Source organism: Malaclemys terrapin, chromosome 6 (assembly GCF_027887155.1).
Source record: "Malaclemys terrapin pileata isolate rMalTer1 chromosome 6, rMalTer1.hap1, whole genome shotgun sequence".
NCBI classification, from domain to species: domain Eukaryota; kingdom Metazoa; phylum Chordata; order Testudines; family Emydidae; genus Malaclemys; species Malaclemys terrapin.
Window position 1 is genome coordinate 85,251,511 of NC_071510.1, and position 19,524 is coordinate 85,271,034.

Consider the following 19,524-nt stretch of genomic DNA (forward strand, 5'->3'; position numbering starts at 1 on the left):
TCAGATGTCTTTGCTAAAAGTCTTTGAGAATGGAAGTAGATGATGATATGCAGCTGCAGAAACCTCTCCTTGCAATGCTAATGTACAGTAAGTATTCTCCTGGTTTCCTGCTCCCTCTCAGCTTCTCTGCCAGAAGACATTATTTTAATTTAAGGAAGACAAAAATACTTAAGATTTTAGACTTTTTTTTCCCCCTCTGTTCTTCAGAATTACAGGCCCAATAGTCCTCTTCACCTCTGTGAACAGAGGAGACGCAGATCAAGCATATCTGGCCTGAAGATGGAGGGAAGAAAGAATTGGAGAATACGGGATCCATTTCCCCTTCAACTCCATACTCTGGTTTTGCAGAAGCCTCTCTGGGATGCACTTCAAAGGTAAGTCTCCATGGACAGGGAGGAGGCAGAGGTGGAAGGGACTGTCTTCAGCACTATTAAATAACCACCTCCCCAGAAACCTCTGGAGATTTTCCAAGTAAGATCATCTCAGCACAGGTGATAGAGGAGGCTAAGAAGCCTCATGGAAGATCTCTCTTCAGGACCTCAAGCCTTTGATGGTGTCCTTAGCCAAATGGGCTTGAGTCCTTCTGAACAGAAGATATAGAGGTAACCCCAAATGCAGAAAGTCAATTTCCTGTCCCCTACATGTTTAGTTTCCCTCTTGTAGGAGTTAATATAGTGCTAATACTGATTTCACTCTTGAAAATGTTTGTCTCTTATATGACATGACTTTGCATGAAAGCTAAGCAACTGGAATCACTTCCAGTAGAGGGCAACTATAACTGTGACCAAATGGAAAGGACACGCATTTGCTCTGTATCTAAATTGCTTAAGTCTCTCCATGACATACTGAAACACTTGCTGGTTTACAACTTATATGGTAAACTAATTGCTGAATTAAAATAATTTGGCTTCTGCTATAGTAATTAGTATGCAAATTACTGGTGTATTATCTCTGAATCATAAACTACAATGACAAATTTAACACTTGCATATGCCATATACCATTCTTAGTAATCTTTCTATTTGCCAGTAGAGATGGAATTTGGATATTAATGTCCTTATTGAACAGTAATGCCTTAAATCAAGAGTGACTAATTAAATACAATTCCCAATGTAGTCTAGATTCTTGTATCACACCCACCATCATGCTGTGCACTCATTTATTTCACTGAGCATTAAATTAAGACATTAATTATACAATGTTCCGAAGTGTGCTAAATGACTGACTGAAAAATACAGTTAAGGCAAACAGTTCCTTTTGTAACTAAAATACACTCTATTATCCGGATACAACAATACATATTCAAGTTCTATATGGTTTTATTAGGAACCTTAAATGCATATATCCTGTATGTGCAGATTCTGTGCTTGTTGAGATATACTGGAATCTTAAGTAGGCAGCCTCTTTCACCACTGGTAGCAGAGGTATATATGACTAGGGCCAGATTTGATCCAGTGACCTAGAGGCAAAAGGATGCATAAATACTCCTCTTGCAGGGAATGTCATCCTGTACATTGCATGAAGGGGTTTCATCCCTATTGTGGTCTTTGGGTGCTCTCATAGTACACATAGTTATTACTATGATAATTGTCTTAATTCTGCAACCGTTACTCACAAGTACTACTAGGCAGGTGTATCATCCCACTGAGTTTTGAATATATTGTAGTTAGAAAGCAAACTATTAGTATTCTTATAGGGCCAGATCTATTGCTGTTACATTAAGTAACACTTAGACAAGCTGTGATCCTGAGAACCCCTAAATGTCAACTGGCAATGGGTTCACTGTTCTTTAACAGTTACTCCTAGCAACTGGAGTGGACTAACCAATCCTCTACACCTAAAATACTGCTGTAATAGGATTTACTTATAAAAGGTCATGTGAGATGTCTAACAGAAGCTTATGTCATACTGATCCTCCTGGTGTTGTGTGATGTGTGTACAGGGGATATTTAAGAAATTGTACATACTGGAAATATGCTTAGAATCAGTGTCCCAGGCAGTGTTGTTGGCAAGCCGGTTTTGCCAGACAAAGGGATGGGGAATCAGCTGCCTTGGTTCATGTGTAAGTTAAGCATTGCAACGCCAACATATAGACAGCCCCATTTACATGTGACGGTCAACAGGAAAACAGGTCAACAGGGAGATGTGAAACAAACTGGAATATGGGAGGCACCTTGGAGTGAGCACCCCAGGAAAGAAACCACAGGGAATCATCCAGACTCGGGACAAAAACAATGGTCTTTGGGGTATAAGCAGAAGAGCCCCTCTCTTATCCTTTATTTGGGGGATAACTGGGCAGCGTGGTTATGCTTATGAAAACAGTATCTCAAACAACCTTGGTTGAAATGCTGCAAGGAAGGCCTTAGGTGAGAAATTGCTTTAGAGAAGGTTAGCTTGTTATAGTAGAGTCTTAGGCTTGGTCTACACTACCCCCCCTAATTCGAACTAAGGTACGCAACTTCAGCTACGTGAATAACGTAGCTGAAGTCGAAGTACCTTAGTTCGAACTTACCTTGGTCCACACGCGGCAGGCAGGCTCCCCCGTCGACTCCGCGGTACTCCTCTCGCCGAGCTGGAGTACCGCAGTCGACGGCAAGCACTTCCGGGTTCGACTTATCGCGTCCAGACTAGACGCGATAAGTCGAACCCAGAACTTCGATTTCCAGCCGTCGAACTAGCTGGTAAGTGTAGCCAAGGCCCTAGTCTAGTAGAAGCATGTTATATTTCTTGTTTTATTTGTAACCTGTTCTTATTACTCTTCCTCATTAGCTTTTAAAATCTTAACCTTTAAGAAACTTGCTTTCACTATAAATTTGATCACAGTACTGTGTTATATGGGATCTGATACTCAATTGAATCAAAAATGCTGGTGTGCATTTGCTATTCTGTTGGGAATAGCAAATCTGGTAAGTACTATGAGTGTCCGGTGACAAGGGCTGGACACAAGAGGATGGGTCTGAGATGTTTGGTGGACTGGAATATATCAAGTGTTTACTTGGAAGGCAAAGTGAGGGCTGGCAGAGCCCAGTGGAGTACTTGAGTGCCTGAAGGACTGGTAGTATATTGTAGTTAGAATGCAAACTATTAATATTCATATAGGGCCAGATTCTATTGCTGTTACATTAAGTAGCACTTACTCAGACAAGCTGTGACCCTGAGAACTCCTAAATGTCTTCCAGCTACCACAAAAAACAACTCCCTCTTGCTGAAGACAGGAAGGTAGCACAATGACCCACAGGCCTGGCTCTCTGAGAAATTGTCACACAAGTCATCCAGTGAGTTCAATGAGACTGATAACATGCTGTATGCTGGTGGACCAATCACCAGCCTGGGACAGATAATTGGCCACTCCCAATTTAGTCTGTAGCCCTTTTCCTCTGTGCTCTCTTTATTCTTTAACATATATGAAAAAAAAAGTGGAACAATAACAGAAAGCAACAGTCTTGTTCTTCAATTCGTATTGCATGGCCCTCTGGTCTCCAATAGCTTACTGCGCTGGATGTTCCCCCCCAGGGATCCAGAGGGCTTTCCTGCCCTCCTGCAGCATTCTGCTACTGGCAAGTGCACTCCTAGTCTTCTCCTGCTCCCAACTTCCCCCCGGGGCCTGGGGCCCTCATTTATATCCCCTGGCTGGAAATAATCATTTCCAGTCACTAATGTTGTCCAGCTGGGACAGATGAGTCCCAGCACCTGTCCAGAACAGGGCCAGCATGAGTGAGATCTGTAAAATCAGGACCTAAATAATTTACTTACAGAATATTCAGACTCTTTCTGCCTTTCCATCTTTGGGGACACATTCAGACTTTGAATAAGGATTGCAGTTCCATTCATTTAATTGAAGCTGTGCCCACCTACACCAAGACTGACCTTGGCCTTTGGTCCATGAAGTGTTTTGTAATAGAACTATGCACAGCTTTCTACATCTGCAACTGTGTACAGACACTGTCCCATGGGTTGGTGAAATCATTGCATTCCAGACAAGCTTTTAGATCCTTTTCTTCAAGGGTTATACATACTTGGTGTCTCGATTATGTATGTTTTTCTGAGTGCTGAATTTCGAGATTAATTATAGTGGTTATTAATACAACAAGTATTCACTTAGACCACATTCTGATCTGTTAAACCCTTGTATATCCAAAGTAACCCCACTGAGCTCAAAGGGGCTTCAAATTGAGCAGAAGTATATACACCCTGCTCAACAAGTGTTTTAAATCCTATTCAAATTCACTTCTATTGTATGCATTTCTAATGCTGCTGGTAGATGCATTATTTTATTAGAATTTCATTTAGGTTTTTGCTTTGATCTATACATTCACTTTCATTTTCACAAAGCCTACAGGGTCTGATAAAATCTGAAAAAAGTAGAATAAGACTGTTTCTATTAAATTATTTATGTTGCTAGGTTTGACTTACTTTGAGGAATGGAGAGATGTGCTATACATACACAAAAGAGAGAGCTGGGTTACACTAGTGTAACTGAGAGCAGAATCTGGCTCATAGATTTCAGGAAACTAGCAGCATGTAAGACTTTCTCTTATTTTACAGGTAATATGTTGTGTTTTCTGTTAACTCTACGGTGAAAACAAATAGCTTTTTTGTCCAATTCTTGAAGGATTGGAAAAACAATGGGTGGATGAATAAAAAGGCAAGCAAATTCCATCAAGTGGATGTTGATTTTTTTTTGTAACCTTTCTCTGAACTGTGGCCAGGGAATTAAATAACTCAACCACGATGGGATAATATTTAGACCTAAACACTGTCTTCTCCATTTCTATATATATTTTGCCTTGCAGGCACAAATTAAAGAGTATAAGAAGAAAGAATACCTTGATACTTTGTAGAAATAGGGTTATCAGGTTGGGTTTTTTCTTGATAATTATTTTCTTTGGAACAACTGAAATACGTCTCATCAGGAAACTTATCTTTATATATAACAAATATTGTAACTCACTATACTGCAGCTGTCACTGTGTGAGTTGTGATATTCCAGTCCCTTAAATGTTTGTAGTGTGCTAGGTATACCATGTGCTCGTGATAAGATGATGTAGGTGCTCCATGCACTAAGCTCTTCAGACTGTAGCCATCACTGAGTTCCTAAAAAAGCTCATAGATTCCCAGGAAATAACAAGATTCCTTTACTAGGGCTGCAAGCAATAAGAGATGCAGTTACATTAGGTATGTTTGCTGTAAGTTTTATCACAAAAATAAACACAACGTAATTATAAGCAGGGCCGGCTCCAGGCACCAGCCCTCCAAGCATGTGCTTGGGGCAGCACCTGGAGGGGGCGGCACTCACCCGGGGAGAGCGGGGCCGCGGCCGGGCCCTCCGCCCTCCTCCCAGCGCTCCAGCCGGGTGGGGAGAGCGGGGCCGCGGCTAGGCTCGCCGCCCTCCCCCCCGGAGCTCTGGCTGGCCGGGGAGAGCGGGGCCACGGCCGGGCTCTCCGCCCTCCTCCCGGCACTACGGCCAGTCGGGGAGAGCGGGGCTGCCCTCCCCTGGTGCTGTGGCCGGCCGGGGAGAGCGGGGCCGTGGCGGGCTCGCCACCCTCCCCGCGGCGCTCCGGCCCCCGGAGAGAGCGGAGCCACGGCCCTCCCTCCACCCTCACCCCTGGCGCTCCGGCCGGTCGGGGAGAGCGGGGCCCTGGCCGGACTCTCTACCCTCCTCCTGGCGTTCCGGCCACCAGGGAGAGCGGGGCCGCGGCCAGGCTCGGCACCCTCCCCTGCCGCACTTCCCGCCGGGGGGCCGGGGTTGGCGGGAGGTTTTTTTGCCTGGGGTGGCAAAAAAGCCAGAGCCAGCCCTGATCATAAGGGCCAGTACAGTCCAGGAATATTAAAATAATAGTCCCAGTATAACTTCTATATGCTATCCTACATGCCTGCAGGTTGCAACCCTGAGTGTCCTTCTGCTCTCTAAAGCACTGGCCCCCTGCCAGCAACAGGGTATGTCTCTGGTCATCTCTCAGATTCTCCAGCTTTCAAGGTCCTGCAGTCCTTCCTGGGCCAGATTAACTCTCCAGTGGACCCAGGGCTATTAGATTTTGTAGGGCCCCTGTAGACCACGGGGTGATCCCAGCTGGCGGCGCAGCAGGGTTCAGGCAGGCTGCCTGCATGCCCAGGCCTCACACCGCTCCTGGAAGTGGCTGGCTGCTAGCACGTCGCACCCCTAGGGGAGGGGGACAGTGTTTCTCGTGGCACTGCCTGCACCTGCAAGCCCACCTCTGCAGCTCCCATTGGCCAGGAACCAGCCAACAAACTGTGGGAACTGTGCTGGAGGCAGCGCCCCAAGACACACTGTCCCCCGCCAGAGACATGCCAGCAGCCGGCCGCTTCCGGGAGCGGCGTGGGGCCAGAGCATAAAGGCACCCTGACTGAGCTCTGCTGTGCCGCTGGACTTTTAGCAGCCGGGAGATTGCGATCAACGGGTTGGTGACCACTGATTTATTTTTACAGGGCCCCCCTTAGCCTGAGGCCCTGGCCTGCAGCCCCATAAGTCCCTGTATTAATCCAGCCCTGAATCCTTCCATAATCAACTCCCAGGCTGCTGCCTCCAAGCAGCTGCTCTTGCTCTCACATGCAGCCTCTGGCTCCCTCCTGAGCTTGGTCCCTGCTGACCTCTGGGTTTATTTTCCTTTTCTGTACTTTGGAGATTATGGCACTTTCTGCTGGCTGGGAGGGTAGTGAAGCACTGGAATGGGTTACCTAGGGAGGTGGTGGAATCTCCTTCCTTAGAGGTTTTTAAGGTCAGGCTTGACAAAGCCCTGGCTGGGATGATTTAGTTGGGGATTAGTCCTGCTTTAGGTTGGACTAGATGAACTACTGAGGTCCCTTCCAACCCTGATAGTCTATGATTCTATTATGTTGAACTGGGAGTTAACAGAGTGCCCAGCAAAGAGCCAGCAGGTTCATTTTGTTAATTTCTTTGTATTACTGTACTTACACTAAACAAAGAACAGCTCTGTAAGCTCGAAAGCAGAGCTTGTCTCTCACCAACAGAGGTTGGTCCGGTAAAAGCTATTACCTCACCCACCTTGTCTCTGTAATGCACTCATAGATGCATACACTTCCCTCCAGCTTTCTTTTCACAGGGTGAGGAGCGGGGAAGGGGTGGCCCTTGAGCTTCTTACACCTAGAGCAGGGCCAGTTAATCTCCTCTCAACTCCTCTGCATCTGTTCAGCAACAGCAGTGTTAAACTCTCATGAGAGGTGACTTCTAGTCTCCCCTGGCTTCAGAGGGACAGGGATCCACTGCCTGGATCCAAATGGATTGGACTTAGATTTCCCCTAAAAGGTCACACAATATGTACAACTCATGAATTCTGGTGGACATTATGAAGCTGTTACTATGAAAATTGCTATGTCATAGAGGCATTCAGTGGAAATGTGGAATTGAACAGTGCTGACAGGGCTGAAAGCACATCCCTGCCAGACCAGGGACAAAGGTCAGTCATGAGATCTTAAATGGTCACCTAGTCAGGTGGAAATGCCTGAAGATCAGTAGGCTGGCTAAGGCTGGGAGTAGCTACTTTCTCAAGCTTTTCTGCAGGGGAAGGGGAAAAGGGAGCGAATGGAATATCCCCAAGCAAAACAAAGGGACAAAGGTTACAAACCAGGGGTTTAAAAGGGACTCATATGGGTAAGGCTGGGGGGAGAGAGACACAGGAAGTGTCTCATAGCAGGGGGAACTGATTTAGCTGCACGATCAACCAAGGTTAAAGCAAACTGAGCTGGAGAGAAGCTCCGTGGCTGAGAAGACAAGCCATGTGCTGCAGATGGCCCCTGGATGTCCCAGAGGACTCTGACCATGCCCAAAGAATGCTCTGGAGTGGAGAGGAAATGGAAGCAGGAAAATCTGTTTAGGTTTATTATTTTTGTATAGATGTGTAGTTCTTGTGCTATTAAATAAAGAGCGATAGTGTGTTAGAATCACATGCAAAGTCTGTGTGTTATACCTATCACATGGCCTTGAAGAGTTAACCTGTGAACCTAGAGCATCCACATGGCTAGAGTTCTGAGAGACGATGTGTTTAAACTATGAGGGAGCCTGCGGTGTCAGCACTGGTTCCAGAGCTATGTGGTTGGACCAGCAGGTCTCAAGAAAGAGTGATAGAGGATCTGAACCTTGAAAGCATGCCTGGAGATCCCAAGCCAGAGGCAGTGCCTGGACTCTGGTGGCTTAAAGCACATGGGATGAGCATTTGGATCCCCTCATGGAATGTCTAAGAGAGGGCACTTGTGTAGATCTGTGACATCTCATAGTGGACTCCTCTTATCCTTGTGTGGTTCAGCTGTGGAATTTGTCCCAGGCTGTCTCCAGTGTCCCCTATTTATAGCCTCCACCCCAGTGAGCTCCAGCTGGCTATCGGTGTCTCCCACTAGGTGGTTTGCCCACAAGGAAAGCCTCCTATATGTAGTTTCACAATTGCTACTAGCATGCATAGTGACTGCCATACCCCAGATTCTGAAAGTTTCTTGCTCCTCCAGTGGGATCGCCCAATCTACACTCCACATGTCTGCCGCGATACCATATTGCAAACTAATGGAGGAGAAAAGTTATTCCTTCATTGCTTCCATTCCATATTTGAACAACTGAATGCTGCAATGCAAGCATGTGGGCTACAGTAACACCTGAGGACATCAGTCAAGGATCAGAACACCATTATGCTGAACAAGCTGTAGTAAATAAGGCACATTGTATTCTCCACTTTATTTTTAATTGAAGTTTAATTTCAGCCTTGAAGCTGGGGAGGTCCAGTATATTTTTATCAGTAGTAAAAGCTACAGCAGAGAGAGTGCAAAGAAATGTTTTGATGAGGCTTAAAACAAGATAAATTAACATCGGACATATCCTTATCTGTTCAAATATATATGACTGTATCCAATACAAGAGATCTGTGTCTAAAAAAAATAAAACAAACAACCCCCTTTCCCAAAAACCCAACATGTTTTGAGAAGAAAAGAATGGTTTCCCTTCATCAGTGAGTGGAAGGGCCCTACTTAATCTCCTTTGGATGACACAGCCCAGGACAACTCATGTAGTGATGCTGGAATTTTCAAAAGGTATTATTGGTGTCAGTGGCCTGTTGCTCTCCATGGGACTGAGGCCCAGTGCATGTTTAGCCACTTAGGGATCTTAAAAATGGTTAGTTAGTCCTGCACACATTCCCTGCGTTCTCCAAGAGGGAGGGTCTGAGGTTAAGGGATTCACTGATCTATCAGGATTTTCCAAAACACTTGGAAGCTGACAGGAATTCAGCCAAATGAGGACTGCAGAAATAATATCCCTTGCTGTCATTGCACTACAGTCATTTCATTTATACAAGCTGTTGAGCACAAAATGGCAAAAGTCTGGAGATCAAATCCATTTCTGCTCTATCGAATAAACAGGGCTGGAATTTGTTGCACTGGAAAGAATGATGGGCTGCCCTCAAAAAAGGAGCACAACTTATTTTTGATACAGCCGGGGGCCCTTTTCTTGAAAAGCTCATGTCTCTGAGGATTCTTCAATAGTAATCACTGTTTTCTGTATGCAATGAGAACGAAAATTACTGCCCTGTACAAAATCCTATGTGCAGGGCTTGTATGCTGAGGCATAGTTTTATGTACATGCCCTTCAGGATACTTGTTAACATATTGTGCTGTCTTTTTTTTAAAGGTGAACGAGAGCATGACTACCCAGTGGTGTTCATAGTCTACTTACAGTGAAGTGCTCAACTGCCTTCTTTTTCCAAATGCTCCTGTTTTCTCTGTTCTTTATAACTGTATTAGAAAATCACAAATCCTATCTGCAATAGAGATTTCATAATAAGATAGAAACCAATATTCCTGTGTACTCAGTGCTAGAAAACTAATGCTAACTTTGAGCCTCATTCTTCATCTCTTACTCACAGGCGTGTTATGTATTATTTGTATAGTCCCTGGTGTGCGTTAGATGCCTTAAAGAACATATAACAGACCATCTTTGCCTTGAAGGTTTTGTAATCTAAGTAAAAACAAATAATAAGAAATGAAGATGGACAATAGGACAGATAGGACTAGGGATGACAAGATTGTCTCAAGTAACACTTATTCATGCAAATAGTTCCATTGAAGTTATTGAGCCAGATGGTTCCACCCTATGGGAAAATCCAAAGGTTGAGGCAAGAAGAAAAGTCTCTTTGCAGAACAATCCTCTGGTGAGAGAAGCGGGGTGGGGGTGGGGGGAGGAGAGGCTATGGACTTTGGAACTCAGGCCTCTCCAATCTTTATCAATTCTAGAGATCTAGAGGTAAGTTTGAGAAATACAATTTTTATTGATTGATTTTACATTTTCACAGTTGTGGGAAATTATGGGAGGGGTCAGACAATTTTATTTAATGACAGTGGACACTGAGATCCAAAAAGCTAAACTTTATAACCGTTAAAACACAAATTGTCAACCTCACATGTCAAAATATACCAAGTACCCTTAAATGAAACTCTAGGTTCTCAAGCAGCATTTATCTTACATTGCCCAACTGTAAACTTCAGTTATCAATGGAAATATTTTTTTCTTCGGTTTGTGTGTGTGTGTGGTGAAATCTGTTTACTGACATAAATCTCATCCTTCTAAGACTATCTATTGGAAATGGAACTGTTCTGTAGAGATGACTCTAGCTTTACTGGACCCTTTCCCCCTTGGCAGCATGGTTTCTGCAGGTCTCACATAATTGCTCAGTACCTGCCATGGACGGGCCCACACAGATGTACTTCTTCACAGCTTAAGAGCAAGGCAGGGGTGGTGCTGCTCTCCATGGGGTTGTCCTTTGCAGAACTTAGGGACATAAAGCTCTCAGGTATATTACTTCCTTTATGGAAATCCCCAGGTTCTGTCCAGGGCAGTGCCATGGAGCACAGCACCCCATCTTCTTTAGAAACAGAGATAGAGCTATATATGGAGGGCAAATTCAATTGAAGTCCCTGGTGGGGCTGATGCAAGCCAAGCTCATCATCCCTGTGAGCAAGATTTATAGGGCTGGGTCTTTAGTTTTTCTATACTGCCACAGTTAGTTAATTCAGTGCAGAAATTTGTAATCTTAAAATGAAAGCCTAGATTGAACTCACTGCTTTACTGTATTAAATAATTCTCCCCATTATAGCCCTACCATTTAAAAAAATCTTATGTTTAGCTGGCAATAACTTCATCTTAGTATCATGTTCTTGTCAGATATATTTGATCATGGATAAGAAATTAAGCTCAGTAAAAGCCATGCTGGCATGAGTAATTAATACGATGACTGTCCCTGTGACATTTATTTGAAATAGAAAAATGCTTTTCTTGTAACTAATTTTATGTAACGAATACATTTTATAATCACCAGGAACTTCATACTGTGCATTTAATGCTATAGATGTTAACTGTGAATAAGAGTACTTGTCAAAGATTATTTTTACACAGACTTGAAATGTGGATACAAATATCATTAAATATTTTGGAAACAAATTTCAACATCATTTGCAGTGACTACCAGTTATGCATACTGCTGGTTTCATAATCGGTGAATCTTATAGAAACAGTAAAAGCAGGTCCTGGCACTGGAAGCAATCCAAGTTACTATGTGCTAATGGATCTGCATCAGATTTCAAAGTTACATTTAGCTTTCAGACACTAGGATTGGAATGCTTAGAGAACTTGTCCCAGTTCATTTTTGAACCTCATTTCAGTTAGCTAAGACCTTTCCCAAAGCCCTGTACATGCCTGCCTCAGCTCTTAGCAGGGCTATGCTGCTGTACATGCTAACCACCACTGGCGCGCCTGTCGAAAGTGTTCAAAATCAGAGACCTTAATCATATAGATACTTTAAAAAATATTGTAGACACAAATAGATGTTCTCTGAGAGATTTTGTGGTGTTTTTGTTTAGTAGGTACATAGTTTAGTTTATCATCTCTAAAGTTATGCAAGATATATTGTACAGTTACTTGATCACTCTTTAAGATCTTATGTGTTACGGAGTAGAGCTGAGGTGCAGGGGAAGGAAGGGTGTTTTTCCAGTGAAATTTTTAATTCTTCATTGAAAACCCCAAAACCTGAAAATCAAAAAATGTTCAGCCAAAATCTGAAAAAAATTAGGTTTTGTCCAAAATATTTCATTTTCCAGATTTTTGATTGAAAAAAGTCAATTTTTTGAGGAAACCAGATGCTTTCCATGAAAACTTTCATTTAGGCAAAAACCCTATTTATTTATTTATTAATTTTACAGAGAGGTTTTTTGATGCAATTTTGACCCGCGTTATTATGGAATAGTGTAGCCACTCCATAGTTAAATTTCAGATAGCATAGGAGGTGAAAGGGGGCCTGGCCAGAATGATTCGTTGCATCAGCAACCCCAGCTACCAGAGTAGCCTTTAGGGAGCCATTGCAGCTGGCACATTTTAGAGCAGTTTGAGTTTTTGTATATGCTTTTGCAGGTTTTAGGGGATAACTTTAAAATGTGAGTCCACTGGGGTAATAATGAGTGTTGAAAGATTATATGGCAGCAAGGAATTGTCTTTATCCCCTAACTACTCATTTCCAGACATTCTAACATTTGGGTTTTCAGAAGGTTTACAAAAGTAAAGAAAGTGCAGTGTTGATCCTGGGTGTTAGCTAAACTCCATTGAAACACATCTCCAACCTTAACTCTTTTTTTTTTTTAAAATGACATTTTAGATCTGAATTCTGTTTATGCTTGCCAATTTTGTTTGGACATATTCCTGGAGATTTCATCACATGACATAATCTTTAATTAAAAATTGATCTTTCATTCCTGGAGACTCCAGGACAATCCTGGAGGGTTGGCAACCCTAATTCTGTTGCTTGTTAATAAAATTTAGAGCCTGATCCAGTAAACACTACCTTCTAGGTGTAATGCTTACTACCATGATTAACCATATTAATGTTATCCTCATTACATCTTTACTCACTGAAGTCAGTGAAACACCTCACTGTGGAAATCACTATTCTTGGTAGTAAGTGTTGGCCAGATTGGACCCTAAGAACTGTTGTATGTATTTAGATGTAATACATTGACTAAAGGTGTTTGTAGCAGGGTGGTCACCCGGCTCCTGCCCGGAGGGGTTAAAACAGCCCTGGAGACGGCTACAGCTGGGAAAGAAAGGCTGAGTGGGGAAGCAGCCACAGGTGAGGCCATGTCCCAATCAGGCCACAGCTAGCCCTATAAGAGGGCTGAGGGCCAGAGGCTGAAAAAGATACTCTCTCTAACTTTTCAGACAGAGAAGGACCTGGCTGCCTGGGAAGCTGAGATGGGTACCTAGGGTGGAGCAGTGTTGGGGAAGGGCAGAGGGAGCTGGGGAGCTCCAGCCTAGCAAAGCCCTAGGCTGAGTTAAGGGCCCACAAAGGGTACTGGGGCTGCAGAGGGGCAGCCCAGAGATAGGCAGAGGCAGCTGATCCAACCCCCCCTTGGTGATGAGTGGTTTATAGACTGCAGTCTGCCCCAGGGAGCGGGGGCTAGATAATGACTGGTAGTAGCCACTGAGGCAAGGTGGGGATAGAAGGTTGAGGGTTCCCTTGGGAGGGGAGACCCAGAGTGAGACACGTGCCTGCAGAGGGCACTCTGGGCTGAAGAGCTAATTCCCAGGACAAACAGCAGGAGGTGCCACGCTGGTGAGTCATTGCCTGCCACAGTGTTAAAGTAACCTTGTTACTGTCCAACATTAAACAGTGTTAAGCAAGGTCCCCAGTTTGGTATACAGAGACCTGAGCCTGTTTAGTACCATGGCAAACACACCATTAAAAATCCTTTAAACCTTTTATTAAAGATAATGAAAAGGAACAACAGCTACAGCATTTGAAATGTAAAGTATTAAGGCCTTCATTTTAACAACATCCCTTTCTTTTTAGCTGGAGAGAGTTTTTTAGAAAGAACAAACCCCTTGTTTGACAGTCTCTTATATGGTATCACAGATGGTAACCACGGTCCTTTTGAGGAAAAGAGAAGTTAGTTGAGATGAGCTGGAGCTGCTTCTGTTAAAATCTGATCCCGTTCCAAACTAGATGGTGGTTGCGATTCAGCTAGAGTCAGTAGAGATGGCAATATTATCTCAGTCCCTCTCTCTGGCTGTGATGGGGCTTACCTAGCCCTTTATAGCCCCGGCTAGAGAACCTGTGGTCCTACTACACCCCATTGCAGGAAGGAGCATTGGAGGTACGTCTTCCAGGCCTGCCTTATTACCTGCACCCACTCTAGGGCACCTTGCCTTTACCATTCTATGGGCTCAAGGCATAACCTGATTCATTTAGGCACCCCTATCTTTTCCCAGTTCCTAGGGCTCAGGGCATAATCTTCTGCATGTTTGCTGGGCCTTTTACCAGTGAAAGAGACTTGCACAGTAATATCCTTCACCCCTATTTATTAACAGTTACTAAAGCAGAATACACATGCTAAGCATACAATGCTCACCACTCTCAATAAGGCAGACAAACTTTCCTTCATGATCTGTCAAGATTAGATTATCTGGGGCTTTAGTTTCTTCGTGGTGTGATTGGCAGGGTGTTGAGGTCTGGCATCTCTGATCTTGGGCTGTGTCTAGAATTAGGTTCCAAAGAACTTCCTTTTGGACCCCAGTTTATATAGTTAAACGTGAGTCCTGCTTAGATATACCTTAACCCATCATTTTAAACTTAAGTACTACAAAACAGTATTTTTCACCAATCCTAGTCCATCACAAAACAATTCTTTAACCAATCAGACCCCACCACTTAGTTGATTTAAATCTTGCAAAATTAGTTATGCAACTAACCGACACAATTAAAGAATAAGACAGAAATCATAAGATAAACAATAGAGAAGTAGGGACCACAAAGGCAAAACAATAAAGAAGTATAAATTTCATAATCACAACTGTTGATAAGTGGTTTCTAGCTAGACAGAATGCTATCAAAGAAAGTTTTTTTTAAAGATCTTAAGATCTGTTTCTTTATCTGGTGATGGTGAGTACTATTAGGACAGAAGCGCCTCCTTAACAGCCCGATATTACATTGTTTTGATGGAATGTGAGGATGTGACTCTCTTATGGTTGCTAGGCGTCCAGTTTTCAACCGGAACACCCAGTCAAAAAGAGACCCTGGTGGCTCCGGTCAGCACCACTGACTGGGCCGCTAAAAGTCCAGCCGGCAGTGCAGTGGGGCTAAGGCAGGCTCCTTGTCTCTGCATGGCTCCCGGAAGTGGCCAGCATGTCCGACTCTTAGGTGCAGGGGCTAGGGAGGCTCCACGTGCTTGCCAGGCCCTGAGTGCCGGCTCCACAGCTCCCATTTGCCGGGAACCGTGGCCAATGGAAGCTGTGGGGGCGGCACCTGCGGGCAGCACACAGAGCCCCCTGACCCCCATGCCTAACAGTCGGACATGCTGGTTGCTTCTAGGAGCCGCGCGGAGCCAGGGCAGGCAGGGAGCCTGCCTTAGCCCCACTGCGCTGCTGACCAGGAGCCGCCTGAGGTAAGCGCCACCCAGCTGGAGCCCACACCCCTTCCCGCACCCTAACTCTCTGGCCCAGGTTGGGACTCCCTCCCGCACACTAACTCCCTCCCAGAGCCGGCACCCCAACTCCCTGCCCCAACCCTGAACCTCCTCCTGCACCCAAATTCCCTCCTGGAGCCTGCACCTTATACCCCCTCCCATACCCTTGCCCCAGAGCCCCTTCCTATACCCCAAACCCCTCATTCCTCGCCCCACCCCCAAGCCCGCACCGCCTCCCACACTGCAACCCCCTGCCCCAGCCCTGAGCCCCATTCCTCACTCTGAACCCCTTGGCCCCAGTCCAGAGCCCCCTCCTGCACCCCAAACCCCTCATCCACAGCTCTACCTCAGACCCCACACCCTCAGCCAGAACCCTCACCCTCGCCCCCTTCTGCACCCCAGCCCGGAGCCCCCTCCCATATCCTGAACCTCTAATTTCTGGCCCCACCCTGTAGCCCTCACCCCTCCTGCACCCCAACCCTCTGCCCCAGCCCAATGAAAGTGAGTGAGGGTGGGGGAGAGCAAGCGACAGAAGGAGGGGGATGAAGTGAGCGGGAATGGGGCCTCGGAGAAGGAGCAGGGCAAGGTGTTCGGTTTTGTGCGATTAGAAAGTTGGCAACCCTAGATTCTCTGCTTCTTAGCTCATGGCTGCTGTCTCTCAATCTGGCTGCTGTTTCTACTACAGAAAAAAGCCTCAGACCTAACAGCCTATAGAGGCCTCATGGAAGCAGCCAATAAAAGCCCAGCAGGCTCAGATAAAAGGAGCTGCAAGCCTTGCCAGCTCACTTCCTTGCTAGGCCCAGAGGGTGAGAAAGGGTGTCCCTCTCCATCTGCAGGCATGCCATTGGCAGCATGTACTTAAGCTTGGGAGAAAGGGGACCTGAGAACTTTAACCCTAAAAATAAGGGGCAAAGATAAAGGGATCCAGTGGGAAGAGGCCCAGGGACATAGCAGCAATCAGCTGAAGGAAGCAGTACGTGTCTGCGGTTTATAGGGTCACCAAGTTGGAACCCAGAGTAGTGGGCAGACCTTTGTTCCTCTAGTCGTGGAGTGATCTAAGCCCAAGGGTCATTTAGAAGCCCAAGTTTAGGGTCCAGAGACAGGGCTGAAGACGCTGGTACAGGCAGATAGTTTTGTTGGACTTTTGCTACCCTGGAAGGGGTTCATTCTGACCATGTGACTTGGTTGGAGGGCTGAGCCAATGAAGACCAGCCTGGGAAAGGAAAAGGCCTGCAATACCAGACGCAGCAGCAGGAGGCATTCAAGAGGTGAGACCCCCCGTCACACTGGCCCAGAATGCTCAGGACATCTTTCAGGATCAGGATGACAGCGGCCTGGTGTCCCTGGAGATAGTGGGGGTGACAGCAGTGGAGGTGAAGCTTGCTCCAGTAGCCAATTTTTCTTCCCAAAATCTCTCTATGGACCCCAAAAGAAAGTGATGGGTGGAACAGCCCATCCCCTCATTATTTTGTCCACCAATTAGGCCTAATAGCCAACCAGTTTAGTATCAGGGGGGTAGCTGTGTTAGTCTGGATCTGTAAAAAGCGACAAAGTGTCCTGTGGCACCTTATAGACTAACAGACATATTGGAGCATAAGCTTTCGTGGGTGAATACCCACTTCGTCAGATGCATGTGACGAAGTGGGTATTCACCCATGAAAGCTTATGCTCCAATACGTCTGTTAGTCTATAAGGTGCCACAGGACTCTTTGTCACTTTCAACCAGTTTAGGTTCATTAATTTCCAGTCCCACATTTTCTTGTTTATCAAGCATGATCTTAACACAGTCCTTGAATTATATCAGTAAGCTTTTTTGTTTGGACTAATTCAGTCTTTCTGTCTCCCTTTCCCATCAACACTTGTTAATGTAGTTTATTGTGACATCTTATGAACTTATACTAATTCTTCACAGCGGAGCTTCCAATAGGGTAAATTTTTAGGCATAATTATCACAACATATCTCACAAGCTAAGATGGGACATGTTAAAATGGCTTCATGACTAGATGCTTAACAGAATATTAACAATGGGGAAGGAACACAAGCCCTAGTAGGAAAAGAACAGATTAAAAATATTTAGATGAGTTAGATGCAGTCAAATCAGCAGGGCATGATTAAATTCATCCTAGAGTACTTAAAGAACTAACTGAAGCAATCTTGGAACCATCAATGATTTATCTTCAAGAACTCATGGAAGATGGGTGAGGTCCCAGAGGGCTGGAGGAGGGCAAACATAGTACCTATCTTTTAAAAAGCGAACAAATAGGCTGACTGGTCTATAATTCCTAACTTCAATAACTGAAAATATAAATAATATCAATTTGTAAGCACCTAGAGAATAATAGGGTGATAAGTAATAGCCAACATGGATTTGTCAAGAACAAATCATGCCAACCCAACCCAACGTTCTTCTTCAACGACAGGGTTAGTGGCCTAGAAGATAAGGGGAAAGCAGTAGACGTGATACATCTTAATTTTAGTAAGATTTTTGACACATTATGACTTGGATAATGGAGTGGAGACTATGCTTATAAAACTTGTGGATGATGCCAAGCTGGGAAAGGTTGAGAGCACTTGGGGGAACAGGATCAGAATTCAAAATGACCTTGACAAATTGTTGAATTGGGTCTGAATTCATCAAGATGAAATTCAATTGACAAGTGCAAAGTACTACACTTAGGAAGGAAAAATCAAATGCACAAATACAAAATGAGGAATAAGTGACTAGGCCAGAGGTGGGCAAACTATGGGCCACATCTGACCCGCGGGACGTCCTGCCTGGCCCTTGAGGTCCTGGCCCGGGAGGCTAGCCCCCTGCCCCCTCCCCTGCTGTTCCCCTTCCCCCGCAGCCTCAGCTCACTGAGCCGCCGGTGCAATGCTCTGGGTGGCGGGGCTGCGAGCTCTTGCCGGGCAGTGCAGCTTCAGAGCCAGGGCCTGACCCGGTGCTCTGTGCTGTGCGGTGGTGTGTCTGGTTCCAGCCAGGCAGTGCAGCCAGCTTGGCAAGCAGGTGCTTGGGGAATCCACTCTGGAGAGGGGCAGCAGGTCCAGCTATTCGGCGACAATTCGGCAGATGGTCCCTCACTACCGCTCGGAGCAAAGGTCTTTTTTTGGCTGGGTCGGCCAAAACCCTGGAGCCAGCCCTGAGCGTGGCTGCCTGCCCTGGTGCTCTGGGCGGCACGGCTGTAGCGCCGCCAGCCACCGGTGCTCCAGGCAGCGCGGTAAGGGGGCAGGGAGCAGGGGAGGTTGGATAGGGGGCAGGGGAGTTTGGGGTGGTGGTCAGGGGGCGGGGATGTGGATAGGGGTCAGGGTGGTCAGAGGGCAGGGAAGAGGCAGGTTGAATGGAGGCAGGGGTCCCGGGGAGGCAGTCAGGAATGAGAGGGGTTGGATGGGGTGGCAGGGAGCAGTTAGGGATGGGAGGTCTGGGGGCCATCAGGGAGAAGGTCTGGTTGGATGGGACAGGGATCCCGGGGGGGGACAGTCAAGAAGGAGACGGGGGGGTTGGATGGGGCAGCAGTGGGCAGTCAGGGGCAAAAGGTCCGGGGGTGGTCAGGGGACAGAGAGCGGAGGGAGGGGGGTCAGGGGTCTCTGGGAGGCCATCGGGGGCAAAAAGCAGGAGGGGTCAGATAGGGGGCGGGGGCCAGGCCACATGTGGCTGTTTGGGGAGGCACAACCTCCCCTAACCGCCCTCCATACAATTTCGGAAACCCGATGTGGCCCTCCGGCCAAAAAGTTTGCTCGCCCCTGGGCTAGGCAGTAGTACTGCAGAACAAGATATGGAGATTATAGTGGATGACAACTGAATATGAGCCGACAATGTGACACACTAGTGAAAAGGCAAATGTCATTATGGAGTGTATTAACAGGAATGTTGTATCTAAGACACTGGAGATAGTTGTCTTGCTCTACTTGGCACTAGTGAGGCCTTAGCTGAATTATTGTGTTCAGTTTTGAGCACCATACTTCAAGAAGACGTGAACAAATTGGAGAAAGTCCAGAGGAAAACAACAAAAATGATAAAAGGTTTAGAAAACCTGCCCTATGGAGAAAGGTTAAAAAAATGA

At 45.8% G+C, this 19,524-nt stretch overlaps 1 long non-coding RNA gene across 1 annotated transcript in view; it reads left to right on the forward strand.

Moving 5' to 3' along the window:
• Nucleotides 1–222: 222 nt before the first annotated feature.
• Nucleotides 223–19,524, forward strand: part of LOC128839874 (uncharacterized) — a 65,965-nt gene continuing 46,663 nt past the window's right edge. The window contains exon 1 of the long non-coding RNA XR_008445542.1: nucleotides 223–374. This is a non-coding gene — a long non-coding RNA (uncharacterized LOC128839874). The remainder of the gene's footprint in view (nucleotides 375–19,524) is intronic.